This window comes from Ischnura elegans, chromosome 5 (assembly GCF_921293095.1).
Source record: "Ischnura elegans chromosome 5, ioIscEleg1.1, whole genome shotgun sequence".
Classification (NCBI taxonomy): Eukaryota; Metazoa; Arthropoda; class Insecta; order Odonata; family Coenagrionidae; genus Ischnura; species Ischnura elegans.
Window position 1 is genome coordinate 58,737,555 of NC_060250.1, and position 15,123 is coordinate 58,752,677.

Sequence of the window (15,123 nt, forward strand, 5' to 3'; positions counted from 1 at the left end):
TATATGGGCTCATTTTAAAGAGCTCAAAACGTTATGAACCAATTCATTGCGTCAGATTAACTGAGGAAAAACTCAACTCGAAAAATATTTTTTTCTCCAAACGCTTACTTTTTATCCATACTCCCGGCACTCCAAAGAACCTCCTAATCAAAATATTCGCAGAAATATTTTGCCATTTTAAGAGATAGTCGTGATTTTAAAGGTAAAAAGTGAGGCCAGCTTTGTGAAAGTTCTCTACCAGATACAAGAACTTCGATTGTTTAAGCCCTCGCAATCGTAAGGGCCAGGTTTCAATTATGGTGTCCATTATGGAGTTAAGCATCGTTGAATATATCGAGCTGTTTTCTCTAAAGAGCTCTAATTTTAACGCACGATAGCCAATTGTCTATCTCATACACTTTTAGAAATGCTTACCTTATCAAGCTTATGTCCATTAATGATGGGGGAGAAAACGCTCATCGAAACTCCCGACAGCACCTATTTGGATTACGGACCCCAGGGCATACCGCTTTCATTTATAGCTAATAAATTAAAAAAGAATAAAATAACGAGTACAATAGAGCAATTAGAAACGAAAAAAATGTCACGTTGTAAAAGGACGAGGCAAGGAACCGTGGTGAGAAAGAAACGGAAGAGAACGCCGCCACCGAATATAAACTGCGATCGCTAATCGGGTATTTTTCTCCATCCCTCCTCCTCCCACTCGGCTGATTTGGCACCTTATTATTAGAGGGTCGATGACCGACCGCCGCACGCAAGAGATAGAATTTCACTGTTTTTCGAAATTCTAGTGCCACCGATTAGCACAGAAATTCCAGCCCAAACTACCCCAATCTTCCTTTTGTAAGCAAAAAAAAACATACTAAAAATCTTAATTAGGATTACAGTAAATGAGAAATATTAGAAAATTATGATTATAAGAGTTATAACCACCAATACGATTGTATTGTATTAGTCGTTAAATCTTGGCTTTTATAGCGTTAGGTATGACAAGCAATTTCGCCAATATTACGAAAAAAAGGGTGCAGATTTGGTTTAAAAACCAAGTTCCTCGAGTCCAAAAACTAGTTTAAAAATGTGTAGCATAGAAAGCTAGGTTTTTTACTTAGAATGCAGGGTGGATAATACTTCAGGAGGTGATAGTGGAAATTTTTTTTAGAATTTTTGCCCATAAATTTGGAGTAGCAACTCCTTAGTGACAACCTAATCTTTGAGCGTAGCCCTTTGAGCTAAATTAAACGAGACCTTTGAGCAAGTCTCATCAATACGATCGCGCAATCTCACCCATTTTGAAATTGATAGTTTAGCAGTCCTTGCAGTCCTCCGATACGCATTTTTATTGTATATATAATATTATAGGACTTTTATGGACATTGAATAATTAAAGCACTGAAGGAACAAGTGACTTTGTACGCAGTCACGCGCACGGGTGCAAAGTTAAATACACCAAAGGATGAAGTTCGCCATGAAAAAATATTTGACTTAGCCGGGATTCGAACCCGGATCTCCCGATTGCCGGTCAGGCGTGCTACCAGTTACACCACCAAGCCATCTTCTCAGAGCGAACTTCATTCTTTGGTGTATTTAACTTTGCACCCGTGCGCGTGACTGCGTACAAAGTCACTTGTTCCTTCAGTGCTTTGAAAATCGTCGCCGCAGACCAGCGGAAAATAAGGGTTTTTCTCCCCGACAGTGGCTTAGTAAGCACGACCCTCGCCACATGTGCCATAGTGTGGACTTGTGACGTCAACATCTTGTTCGGTAAAACCCATCCCGAAGTTCGCTCTGAGAAGATGGCTTGGTGGTGACTGGTAGCACGCCTGACCGGCAATCGGGAGATCCGGGTTCGAATCCCGGCTAAGTCAAATATTTTTTCATGGCGAACTTCATCCTTTGGTGTATTTGAATAATTAAAGTTGGACAAAAATGTGCCATTATCATTGCGTTAAGGCCGTTTTACACGGGGCACGGAATTGGGCAGGTTGGAAATGCATTTATTTCGAAAATGGCGTGGAATTGCTCGAATGCCTATTTTGTCATCTCGCGTCCACGCATTCTCGCATGTGTTCTAGCAATTCACAGCTTCACACCACGAGATTTTGACTGCGCCTTCGTACACGCGTCAGATTGTGCAAGTATGTTCTCCGTGTAAAGCGGCCTTTTAACAATTTACCGTTGAGCTTAATTACGCGAGAGCTTTGTGCGAATATCAGCAATACGAGTGCTCAGTCTCATCCACTTTGAGTTTCACTGTTTAAGGCAATCATAATCTAAAATTATCGTCCAACCTTAATTGTTTAATTTCCTTAAAAATCCAGAGTATTTCATGAAATGTCGAAAAGGCTGGACACTCGTGGAAAACCGTTCACGTGGTAACTGCAAAGTGCATGCAAAAATGCTCGCGTGGCCATAGCTCAGTAACTAAGTAGTTGCGATCCCATTTTTATGGATACAAATGCTTAACATTGTCGGCAAAAAATGTCATGAAACACCCTGTATGATAAGTAAAAAAACGATCTTTCTATGACCGATAAAAATTCTTGGGCTATTTCGCCGCGTCAATTTTTTGGGTGGCCCCAATGTTTCCCGACTGATGCTGGTCTCTTTCTCAAGGGAATCTGATATTTTAGATTCCTATGAGAAAGCGACCAGCACCGGTTGGCAAAAGTTGGGGCCACCCAAAATTGACGCGGCGGCATAGCCCAAAAGCTTTTATTTATCATGACGAGTACCTTTATTAGCTTTAACGAAGGATTTTTCTGTGCTACAAATTTTTATGACTAGTCTTTGTACTTCAAGAACATGGCTTTAATATCACATCTGCACTCTTTTTTTTACATAAAGAAAAAGTTGGTTATCATACGTAACGCTATAAAGTAAACTTTTAACTTCTAATATAATCTTAATTTTCTAAAATTCCTCATTTATTACAGTCCTTATTACGATATATTGAGCATTTTTTGCTTAGAAGTGGAAGATTGGCATACCTATGTCTGGCTGGCATTTCTGTGCCAATAGGTTACCCTAGAATTTTGCCCTTGAGATCCAATCTATAGCTCTACTGCATAAACGCTCAACAATCGCCCAACGAATCAAATCCGCTCATAGCCCTTATAGTACTAGATGAGCAGATTTGATTCGTTGGGCGATTGTTGAGCGTTTATGCAGTGGAGGTATTCAGGGGCGCAGCTAGGAATTAAGGCTGGGAGGGGTTTCAGGCGCAACTAATACTGGGGTGTTTGGGGTATGGCATACCCGTCAGGGTAATAAGGAGGTGCGGGGGCCCTACCCAGAAAATTTTTAGGATAAATAGTGAGTTTTACGGTTTTCTGAGGGATATTTTATAAATCCTTACACTATTCTATAAGTAATATTAATGCAATTAAATAAAATGGATTTAACTGAAAAATTTCTCTGAGCTCTTGGGGGGGGGGGGGTTTTATCCCCCAAAACCTCGCTGCGCCAATGGAGGTATTGCCATGTTTATAGACAAGAATGCTTAAAATTGTCAACCCTACCACCTCCTGACGTGGCCACTCGCAAGGTTGGTGGTAAGGGTGTTCGCGGCGAGAGAGGTGGGAGATGGCAGCAGGTGGCGTGTGCTTCCGTGTGGCCGGTGCGCGGTTTTTCGGAAGGAGATCGAGAGACAGGAGCGGACAGGAGGGGCAGTGGAGGAGGGGTGCGGGGGACGGCCAAAGAATCGCATCGGCGGCCGGACGCCATCGATTTCGAAATTGCGATAATAATTCTCGGCCTTGCACGCGGGAGGATGAAAGGAGAAGGAGGAGGCTGGGGGAAGAGGCATAAAAAATAGGATTATGACTAGCTCATAGGTCAGTCCGATTCGATGAACATCATCCGCCAGATTCGTTAATTTTCTATCTTCTCATAGTAATATTTTTCGAACGGCGGGATAAAAAATATCTCCCTTTAAAATATGACAGTTTTAGTACTTTTACAAGAGATAATATAAAAACATGTAATAATATATCAATACAATAATAATATGCATCAGTAAATCTCGTATTCTAATCTAACTTCTTCAAAAACTGGACAAATTATATGATCAGAATCCCAAATAGTAAGGTTGTGGTACATGAAGGGCACTGAGCAGTTTGTTAACGTACTGAACCTGGAAGACAGAGCAGATGATTGTTACTGCTTAACCAATACAACAATAACGCTTTAGTTCTTAGCAACGTTTCAGTACATGAAATGGGTAAGAACGCTACTACGTCACGTGGGTTATAACGCTTTCTGAAGCGCATAAGGATATGAGGGACAGGGCACTTACCCATTCCTCTCCCGTATACAAGTCAAAATGAAGTGGAGTGGGTGAAGGGGGAACAAATTAAGTTAAATGAAAGAAATAATGAATTATTGAAGTAATTTCTGAACCTCCAAATGTTCTACTTACCATTCTCGTGACCATAAAATACAATGAAAACTAAGGGAATAGTATGTGGCATGAGCCTCGTGTGTTACGACGAATAAAGGTTATGATGGTTACAAAGGAAGAGTTGAAACAGAACGCAACCTTGTATGACTCGGAAATGTATGATAGAAACTTGAGTAAGGCGATAAAGAGTAGGAAAAGAAAAAAAGATAAAATGATGAAGTTTAGCTGAACATAGAGGACAACAAATCAGGAAGTCACGCAACAGCATGGTGATCAGGGAGAGAGAACAGCAGAGAGAAACAAATATAGAGAGGCAAGGAGCTAAAAATAATGTGGGCGTCCTGGTAAAAGATAGATGGGCAAGGAAATCCGTGATCTATCGGAAGATGCTAGGCTGGCGGGTATGTGGAAAAATAACAAGTATTCGTGAATAAGATGAATCGCGATGGCACACATATCACGGTGATAGTTGAAATACTTTGTATTGGTGGATAATAACTTACTTCCATCAGAGTTCATATTAAAATGACTGCTAAAATGATCAACCTGTATGCTTTCGATGGGATTTATTTCTCTCAATTCTTCCCTCTATTTTCACACGATTTCATTCACCCATCCACACGGTAAATATTCTAACGTCGCTTACCAAAGGACACAGATATCATGGATGAACATTAAAAGTGAAGCAGTGGCGTAGCGAGGGGAGAACCCGTGGGGTCCGAACCCCCACCAAAATATAAAAACACGCTTACTTTGCTTCATTATAAAATAAAGCAATAAAATATTGAAAAAATCATGATTAACAAAATATTTTTTTAAAGAAGTTTTTTCGATTATGAAAGGTGTTCATATTAGTTTAAAGCCCTCTATGGACTTAGCAGGTACCCTGTTTTTCAAAACATTTACCACGGGTCCCCCTGACTTTGGACCCCCCCGAACGAAATTCCTGGATACACCACTGAAGTAAAGCCTCATAAGGTCACCCACTAATTAAAATGGGCCACTTAGGTCCCTTAAGGCAGGAGTCTTAAAAGATGTAGCAGCACAGCGTACTGAAAACACGTCGGACATCACAGTACCACCAATTTTATATTTGACCGCGTAGCTTTTAAGACCACAAATCCTGGGCGTCACTGAAGCCACCGCTACTTTCCTGAGGTTCTATCAACAGGCTCGCGCTGCAGAATTAATGTATTCCCAGGGATGGCGACGTAACCAACGGATTTTAATGGCCTATTCGCCCGGCAACTGCCCAACGTCGGAAACTTTTTAGGAGGCAGCACGTGTTACTGAGTGACTCCACCGCCACCCGTTGGAGACGTTCAATTTGTCCGCTCATTTAAAATATTATTATATTTATTGGCACAAGTAAGCCAGTGACCTGGTGGTAACATGCGCATACGATTAATATAACTGAAAAAATTATAACAAACCCTTGAAGCATGCTTCTTTAATCGATTATAATCTGAGATTTCAGGCAAGATAAGAGTGAAAACGGAACATAATGAAGAAGCAGGAGCAATTTCCACAATTTTAAATTTATTGGTACTACCGGTTTCGCTTTACAGCAACATCAGATAACTGATGATGCTGTAAAGCTAAACCGGTAGTACCAATAAATTTAAAATTGTGGAAATTGCTCCTGCTTCTTCATTCTTTAATCGATTTTGAAAAATACACAACTTTTTCGGGAAGGGCTCCAATATTTTTGTTGGTAGGTCGTTCCAGTTCCGTTTGGTCCTGTTCAAGAACAAGAACTGCCTTGAATTTCTCCTTTCCAATCGGCATTTTATCTTGAACTGGAGATCATTTTTCCCCACAAAGTTGGGTTCCTTACTCACCCCATCCTTCATCCCATGCTTTTTCCTCGCTTGCTATTTTTCACAAATCGCATAGCCTGCTACTTTTCCTCCTTTCCTCTAAAACTAATCCCGCCAAAACAATTTAACCTATACCTCATGTATTAAAACAATAAAAAATCATCAAAATGTGCATCACTGAAAGTGTGGAGGGTTACATCTCCGAATGGTAAGAATCAATGGAATCATAGACGAAAAATGAAGAAAAAGCCAACGAGACAGAAAATACGGAATATTAACTAATCCAAAACTGAATAAGGCGACGTATTTCCAATAATATCCAATGAATACAACACCATTCGATAGATAGCGCTTGCTTACCACGCTAAGTTCTTAAGTGCCATTTTTACGAGAGTTTAAAAACAAAATAGCTCCATGTGTTTCGCGTTTGCTCCATTTCATACAATCGCCAGCAAAATACCCAAGTCCCATCCACGAAAAGACGATGGAGACATATTTACGTCACTCGCCGTCCACGAACAATCACTATGGAACTTACTCGTTGGTCTTCTTCCCAGTGATATCTGATGAAACTTTTCAAAGGAGGAAAACTAAGGTGATTTATTCATCAAAATTACATGAGAATGGTCATACGAAGAACGATTTTTCCGCCGGAAATCCGTTTTTCCAACCTTCTACCGAACGTATGATTTATTATATGGTTAAATAAATCATTCTAACAAATGTAGACCCGTTTGATTAACCCATTCGAATAAGATAACAAAAGTACCTGAATTGATGACGAAGTTCCCAAGCAATACTAAGAATATAATCATTCTTTTTATTTTTAAACTCTTTTCAACATGGCTCTTAAAATGTAACGGAGTACACAAATGCATTCTCTTGAATGGTAATTTGGATATTTTAGAATGAATTTGGTAATAATGGATAATATTGGAAATGCGTCACCTTTACCATTTGTGGATAGGTAAATATTCCTTATTTTTTGTGTCGCGGTTGGTTTTTTCCTTACTTTATGAAATTGGATTAATACTATACACTATAATCCTACTTATATTTAGTAGCATTTTCAAAAATTATGCTTAAACATTCTCTAACATGAGGGGCGAGTTCAGAGAGGTTCAAGAAAAATCAAAATAGAAAAAAAAACTCAAAGACAAAAAGTGAGATGATCAAATAAGAAAGAGTGCAGGGGATGAGAGCCATCGGTGGAGAAGGGTGCAACCGATTGGAAAGAATGGTTGGGGTGGAGGGGGGCCTCAAGTATCCAATCTTCGGATTAAAGGATTATCTAAATGATGGTGCGGGAGTCCCACTCGGTGCGGGCTTCAAGTGCACCCCTCAATCAGCTCGATGGGACATTCAACAGTGAAACCCTTTGCGCCTTAACTCAGCAAAGAGTGCCGCGTGAAGGGCTTCCCTCCGCTTATTCTTCGCTCCCCAAACATTTTACGCGTTGGTTATTTCTTTTTTTTTACTCACTACACAGCTGGGGTGAGTTTCCTCAAATCAAACTTTAGTTTCGTCATTTATTTAAAAGTCCCAAACTTTCTGAAGATAAGGAGTGAGAATCATGAGGCAATAAGTGATGGGAGGGAGTATTTTCTTCATTTTTAAAGAAATGGCAAAGAAATAACTGATGACTCCAGGCTTAACCTTGTGAAATCTTTTAATTATGGAAAATGAAAGAATTTATCTGCAAATACAAAAGAGAATGTCTGTTTGCCCGCTATACGTACCCATGCGGTTGCACGGATTGCGTTAGTGCATGGGTGCTGACTTCCAAAAGAAAATTTTGGAGGGCCCAAACCGGGGATCCTGCCCCGGGAAATTTTATAAGTAGTGAGTTTTAAGCTTTTTAAGCATTTTAGAAGAGTCATATGATCAACATTAGAACCCTGATAACTCGAATCTTGATATCTGGACACTCCGGGGAAAATCGACAAGCCTGACACATTTTTTCCTCACACCCATAACGAACTTTTTTGAGGGGGCTCAGGCCTTATCAAGCCCCATGGAGTTGGCGCCACCTATCTCATGCTCCCAAACCCCGTAATACTACTTTCGGTTGCTTCCCTCGCGTCCTTTACAACGTTTTCTTATTACCGTTTGTTACGTCACGTAAAGCAAGCTCTGCGCTTGGACGTCTTGCCGAGTAGCCACACCTCTTGGCATACTCAAAGGGAAAACAGAACACATCGGATTCTACCCCTAACTATTAATCCTCTCGGTGCAAAACTTTTTTCTGGGGTATACGTTCACCCGACGATCAAAGAGAAAAATCCAGCACGATCGTGAAATCAAAAATTCCAATTTCCCCACTTCTCTGGGTACTATCCTTTCCGAGCAACGCTGGGTGGCCTACAAGTAATTGATATTTTAGGAGACGCATGCATGATCTATGCACCTGAAGATAAATGTTGTGAAAGCCGGGTCATGCATTTTAAAAATATTAGTGAATCTTACAAAGTTTATTATTTCATTTTCCAATAAATTAAACACTTCTTGCTGATACTATTAAAGGTGGTTCTTTATATAAAAGAAAAGATAATAATAATAAGATGTGTTCGTCTTAGTTATTTATATTATTAGAATTTTAATTGGCGCTAGCTAAGTTGGTTTCACCTGTATGTTGCGCTGGTTCGTAATATAATATTGTTAGAAAATGTAAGAATAAATCCTACAAAAACTGATATCAAGTGGTAGAGTGAATTCGATTGGCTTTTCGCCCATAATTTGCAACTCAAATTATGAGTTTCGAAGATATCGCTGGAGGAGGGGTAAAGTCCTCGCCTGCCTGGATGGTCCCTACCTAGGGCATGAATGTTTGCAGTGTGCTTTGCTAATGGTGGGACCGAACGACGAAGTGCTGGCCATGGTGGGTAAGGAGAGGCAGCTTTTAGTTGAGATACGGAGGAGACAGAAGGTATGAATAGAGGGAGTTCTTCGTGGGAAGGGGACGTTGAAAACTCTGTTTGAATGTTACGTAAACGAGGGAGAGAAGGGAACTGAACAGGATTTTTAGATAGAATGAAAGGGAGTAGGTCTAATATTGAATCGAAGGGGAAAGTGCTTGAAGGAAGGGGAGGCTCCCAGAATGCTTCTTTAGTACTTCATGGAAACCTACCTAAATCGGAAGAATAATATAATAATGATAACAATGTTGGAACCCTCGTTGTAAAGGCCATTCTATGCTGTAGAATTTTAGTTTTTCCCTGCGTATAGTATGAAGAAATATTTCTCGGTTTCCCCACCGGGAGTGGTTTTAGGTAATTGGTCCCAACGTTTTAACAACCATGTCTGCCATCGTCTTCAGAGGTATAATCTGGAGTCAAATTCTATACGGTATTTTGTTTATTTATTAATTTGTATCCTTGGTCTCCCTGATTTTTTTTACGTATATAGCGATTAATTATGATATTCTAGGAGCATTGCTTGGACCTTGGTCACAGAATAAATTTCAAAACACAAAGGTTCTCTGCTGTGCGAATAATTTTTACGATCGCATTGTAAAAGAGGCAATTGAAATTAACCTGTGATAGAAGAACATAAATTGAGACAATGGGTTCCAACTAAGCGATACGTGGAATATCATAATTAATCTATATATACGTAAACAATTAATTTGGGCAATAATTAATAAATCAGTAATTTAGGGCGACCAATGATACAAATAAAGAAATGCACAAAATACTACAAAGAATTTGACTCCAGATTCTACCCCTGAAGGCGATGAAAGACTCAGCCGTTGAGCCAATATATCGATAGCTAAGTTCTAACAACACGTATCTAAAAAAAAGTAACTTTTCAGGATATCAAAAAAACGATCAATTTTATTTTACTTGTACACTGAAATTAAAAACCAAAAGTTCATAAAACTGAGGAAGAAGCATTCATTTGAAAACAAAGAATTGTTTTTTGCATGTATTTTGTTTTTTAATGTTATTACACTATGTTTAAGATACCTGTCTCCAACCGGCCGAATTGGAGATGTATGTTGTTATAACTTAGCCATCGATATGCTGATTGCGAAGAATTGGGAATTAAATCATTAAAATTGGTAATAAATAACATATTTGAACTTAGAACTCTTAAATGTTCATTGATACACATATCGTAATGGTACTCCAAAATCTTAAAATGCAAACAATTTTCACTAGAAAAACCTTACACTAAAGACTTAGACCAATACAATAGGACTCTCCGACAATCTCCGGGTTGCAGTTTGAATTCCAGGCGCCGCGGCCAGGATCTTTGATCTCGCATCCTACGCAACCGGAGATCAGAACAAAGATTGCAGTGTTTACGCAGCGGCTTTTCTCCGGAGAGAGGTACACCAAGTCCGCCAAATATCTCCCCTGTGCTTAGAATGCCTGGGAGGGGATGAAAGGGTGAACAAGAGGCCCAAATACGATCAATCACCCAACCCTTATAAAACCCCACGGAAACCTACGGGGATACAGGAACCAACACATATATCACCAAAGGAGACGTTCCGAAGACAGGAAATGGGGAAGAAGGGCGAGGCCGAGCGAGAAAAATAAGACTGGACACGAAATGTATGGTGGGGGAAGGCCACGGACGATGGAGAGAAATTGCCTGAGGGAGTAATATTCGCGGTCCATGGAGAGATACACACGAAAGATCCCCCAACCACACCATGCCCACCTCGGAGGATGAGACACAATCCAATCGAGGGACAGGTTAAGGTGCTAGCCTGTGTTTCAGCTTCTAAGGAACCTGGCTCCTTTGGAACAAATTTCTTGCAACATCCCACCCTAACGTGTATGCTACGTAGAAAGAGATTATACATTAAGAAAATACGTATCTTCCCGAGAAACATCCAGGATAGATGAAATTTAGATCAATATAACCCATCATAACCTGATGTTGCTTCTAAGCAGCATCGAAAATGTATAAATTTTCAGCTAAATTTAGGAAATATCTAAATTACGTATTGTTTCTTGGTGTAAATTTTAATGACGAAATATTTATCTTCCACGATAATCATGATTGAGTGCAAAATTTTCAAGTTTTCTAAAGGAGAAATCTTGAAATATGATATCTCCCAGAAGAAGCTCTGGATTAGAAAGGGTTAAAAGGAAGCTGATAGACTGGATCAAAGCATCTACAATGGGTGACACGGATAAAAAAAAACCTAAGATAATTGCGCAATAGAAAGAGAACAGTTTTCTATAAGGAGAACGTTATCAGCAAAGGGGAGCTGATGATTGAAAACTCACTTATGACTGAAAGGCTGAATTAGATTCTGTTGTTGGAAACATTAAAAACCCTTGGAAAATAACAATTAAAAAATTAATACTCGAAAATCGTAAATGTACAACTTTGGCTAAAAAAATGAAGGAGCTTTAAGAAGCTTCAGTGGTTAAAACATCATTACCAAAGCTACCATTCTTAAATTCAATGCAATGCTAGTCACGCCAAAAACTAATTTTTTATACATTATAAATACATAATATTAAATACACACGTGGAAAAAAACAATTCAAGTGAAGAAATGTAGATACAAGAAGAAATAAATAAGAGCGTACCATACTTTTTTGTTACATCTTCGTTTAAGGAACTGATAAAGTATAACTTTTAGACAAAAAATATAACTTTTTTCTGTAAACGAAAAATGCTATAATAAAATAAAAGGATAATACAAACCGAGCTATGTGAATATGGTAGAGGAGGGTCACTGCAAGATGGATGAAAGAGATATAGATGAAGAGCTTCCAATGAAAAGGGGAAGAGGAACTTGTTACATGTGATAAAGAGGGGACAGAGACTGCGGGTTGACCGTGCACAGAGAGAAGAGGGGGGCTTAGGATAGGGCAAGGTAAACGGAGGAGTATCCAATAAGGAATATAACACACAATACAGATGAGATGAAGGAGAGTAAATCGTGTATAGACATGAAAAAAAGAAATACAATCAAAGAACAAAGGCATGCGGGTATAAGCAAGGCCGATCGGTTGCTTTCGCGAACAACTATCGTATTCGGTTGACCTATACCAATTATCTTTGTGATGGGATATTTACCGGCAGAAGCCTAGGTAAGTAGTTAAAAGAAAGAAACGCGCCATAAGGTATTATATGTACACAAGATTTTCCCCAGCACACGTAACAACTTACTTGCTGTGGAGCCTGAGATGAAAAACATCAATAAATAACGAACTAATTTTCTGTTGCAAACCACTCATGCACCCCTGGATGAATATCTGAGATGACACGAGATGCGAGGCAGCTAAGGTCTTACTTCCCAACGATAATTTTTAGTCATCACAATTAAAAAGAACATGATTGCCTACTAAAACCTCTAGGTATATATTTCTCATACTTGAGTTAGAAATGCAATTAGCATTCATACATAAAAACATGGATCAAACGAGTCGGAAATATGAAATGAACTTCTTGCCTCAAGAGAAGAGTTTCATATGTATCAATAATTAAGAATTCTAGTGGTATAGAAAAAGCTAAAACTTGGAGATGAAAGATAAGATTTCTTTTAAGAAACTGACTCAATAAGTCCTATAAATCACAAAAAGAATATTGCTGTTCTTAAAATTTACCTCCTTTCACCCAAGAAACAAAAATCGATACAAAATTTTATTACGTGAGGAACAAAAAAAAATACAAAATTCAACATAAGGTAAAATTTGACCATGATTTATTTCAAACGACCACCACTGGCTGGCAAGAAAGCTTTCGGTTTTTATTTAGCATCAATCCTTTAATTTTTGCACTGTCACATCGAAAACTCCCCATAGCAACGACCTTAATTCACGATAAAAAGCTGAAAAAAACCTACGATCAAACTTTGATCAACAAGCGGTTGAATGGAGTCAGCGGCAACGTTCAATAACTACGAAAAAACAGTTTCATTATTTATTATTAAACCTGGAGTAGAAATAATTCAACCGTCATTACTACGAAGAAAAAATGTTTTATTTTCCTTCTAGCTCTAAAAATTCAACAAAAATGGTTTTGGGTTAAGATGACAGCATTCTAAAGACAGCGATACAAAGTGAATACATTCAATTTCCTGGTTTACGTCAGGGCTACTGGAATGAGGCTGGCCTAAGCTCGTCACCGAGGACCGAAGAAGGGAAGTAAAAACGATGTGAAACGGAGGATGGGGCGGAATGGTGCACGTGACCGACCCGGAAACAAGCGACGATCGCCGGGCGCGCGCAAAAAAAAAATCAAACCGCGAAGAGGATCGGAGACCGACGAACGTTAAGGAGAGGGGGTGGGGTGCTCTGGCAAGGATGGAGCGAGAGGGGGGGGGGAATGAGACCCCTGCTGGCTGTCTCCGCGGAACGTGTGCGCTCGCAATGACGGGGGAACCCGGCGCCGTTCCGGTTCGATAGAGGAGGCGAAGGCCCTCTCTCCCTATTCCTCTATCACTGACCTTCGTGCCCCGACTCCAGATCCTTCCACGACCTCTCCGGTCTGGAACCCCCGCGTCTGTCTCTTCGCCCGGACCAGACGGTGGCCACCTCGATGGTCGTCTCGGCTAGGGGCGTCGATCCGGGAGGAGGTGCACCTACGAAGACTTCGGCCCGCCCCTCTAGCCCCAACGAGGGTGGAGGGGAGGGAAGAGGTCCTCCAAAAACACCCTTCAGGCTACGCCCCCTCGTTCCGAGCAGGACGATGGCGAAAATGATAAATTATGTACCAGTCGTCGTTATCTTCAGGTGCACTCTCAGGCTGGAGATAACAAAACCGCACCCTTTGACGGAATTAAACCTGTGAGGTTCGCCCGCGTTAAGTCCCCCTTTCGACTCTCACCGGGGGTTCCAAAAAGCAGGATTTTGCGAGGGAACTGTAAAACGGCGTGGTCGGACGTTCTCGGTGTCGTGTCCCGAGATGAACTGGGAGGGTAGGAAGGCGTCGAACGGAGAGCGCGCGCGCTGCCTCATGGGCCGGGTCTTTCTCTCTCTCTCTCTCTCTACGGAGTGGGGGGGGAGAAGGAGTGTGGAGGGAGGGTAGGGGCGGTAGACGACCAGACGGCGGGTCAAATGGGGAGGAGGGGTGGGTTTGAATGGGGCGCGCGCAGTGCAAAAGACCCGCGGGATATTGCAATGCGCGATATCCATGGTTTATCGCACTGCGATAGAGCGGACCGTCCCCACTGTTGAGCGAAGCTCTGAGGCTAAGGATATGCAATGGCACGAGTAGTGAATGCCCGTTTAATTCCGCAAGATTAAGTCTCTTCGCGGGCTTAGAAATCGTTCACCGAAACTATCGCTCGATTCGTGGTCCAAAGAATGACTTCTCGACGCTTGAACAAATCGCCTATTAACCCTAGTAGGCAATAAAGATGGTAGATAATATTCAATTTGAAACACGGAGTCCCTTAATGTTCCAATCACATAATTAGAATATAAATACAGACAATACGTATTGGGTGAAAATATAACGAGTACAACTATTTCCTTAGCTGAGTTTTACGTGCGTGTTTTCTTTTCCGAGGTATTCATTCTGTGCCATTTCACTTCGAACCCTAAAATGTATAATTCATCAAGTCTGTGTTAACAAATGCATGTGACATTGAAAAATGTGTTCCCTGAGAGACATGGCCTGATGAAGATAATCATAGAAGGGCAAGTGGAAGAAAGAAAGGCAGGAGACGGTTCCGGATGAATTAAATGGGACAGGTTGTAAAGGTTGTGATGGAGAAGCGATACGTCTCTATGAAAAGGTTAGCAGATAGGAGAGTGGAGAGCTGAGTAAAAACAATCTCAGGATTGTTGACTAATGATGATGATTTTTCAAAAATAAATTCATGAATTACTAAATTTGAAATGTAAATTAATAAAAACACGACATAATTTGCCTTAATTTTTACACACATCGTAGACAATTATCTTATTCTGACATTTACCATGCCAGAAG

At 40.4% G+C, this 15,123-nt stretch overlaps 1 protein-coding gene and 1 non-coding gene across 2 annotated transcripts in view; both read right to left on the minus strand.

The window, feature by feature from the left end:
• The window catches only part of LOC124158937, a 346,015-nt gene extending 331,922 nt beyond the window's left edge, over positions 1 to 14,093 (minus strand). The window contains exon 1 of the mRNA XM_046534369.1: positions 13,637 to 14,093. The gene's annotated coding sequence lies outside the window, so the exon portion shown is untranslated. The remainder of the gene's footprint in view (positions 1 to 13,636) is intronic.
• On the minus strand, positions 1,479 to 1,550 carry Trnaa-ggc. The gene has a single exon. It is a non-coding gene; the product is annotated as a tRNA-Ala (tRNA).
• Positions 14,094 to 15,123: the final 1,030 nt, after the last annotated feature.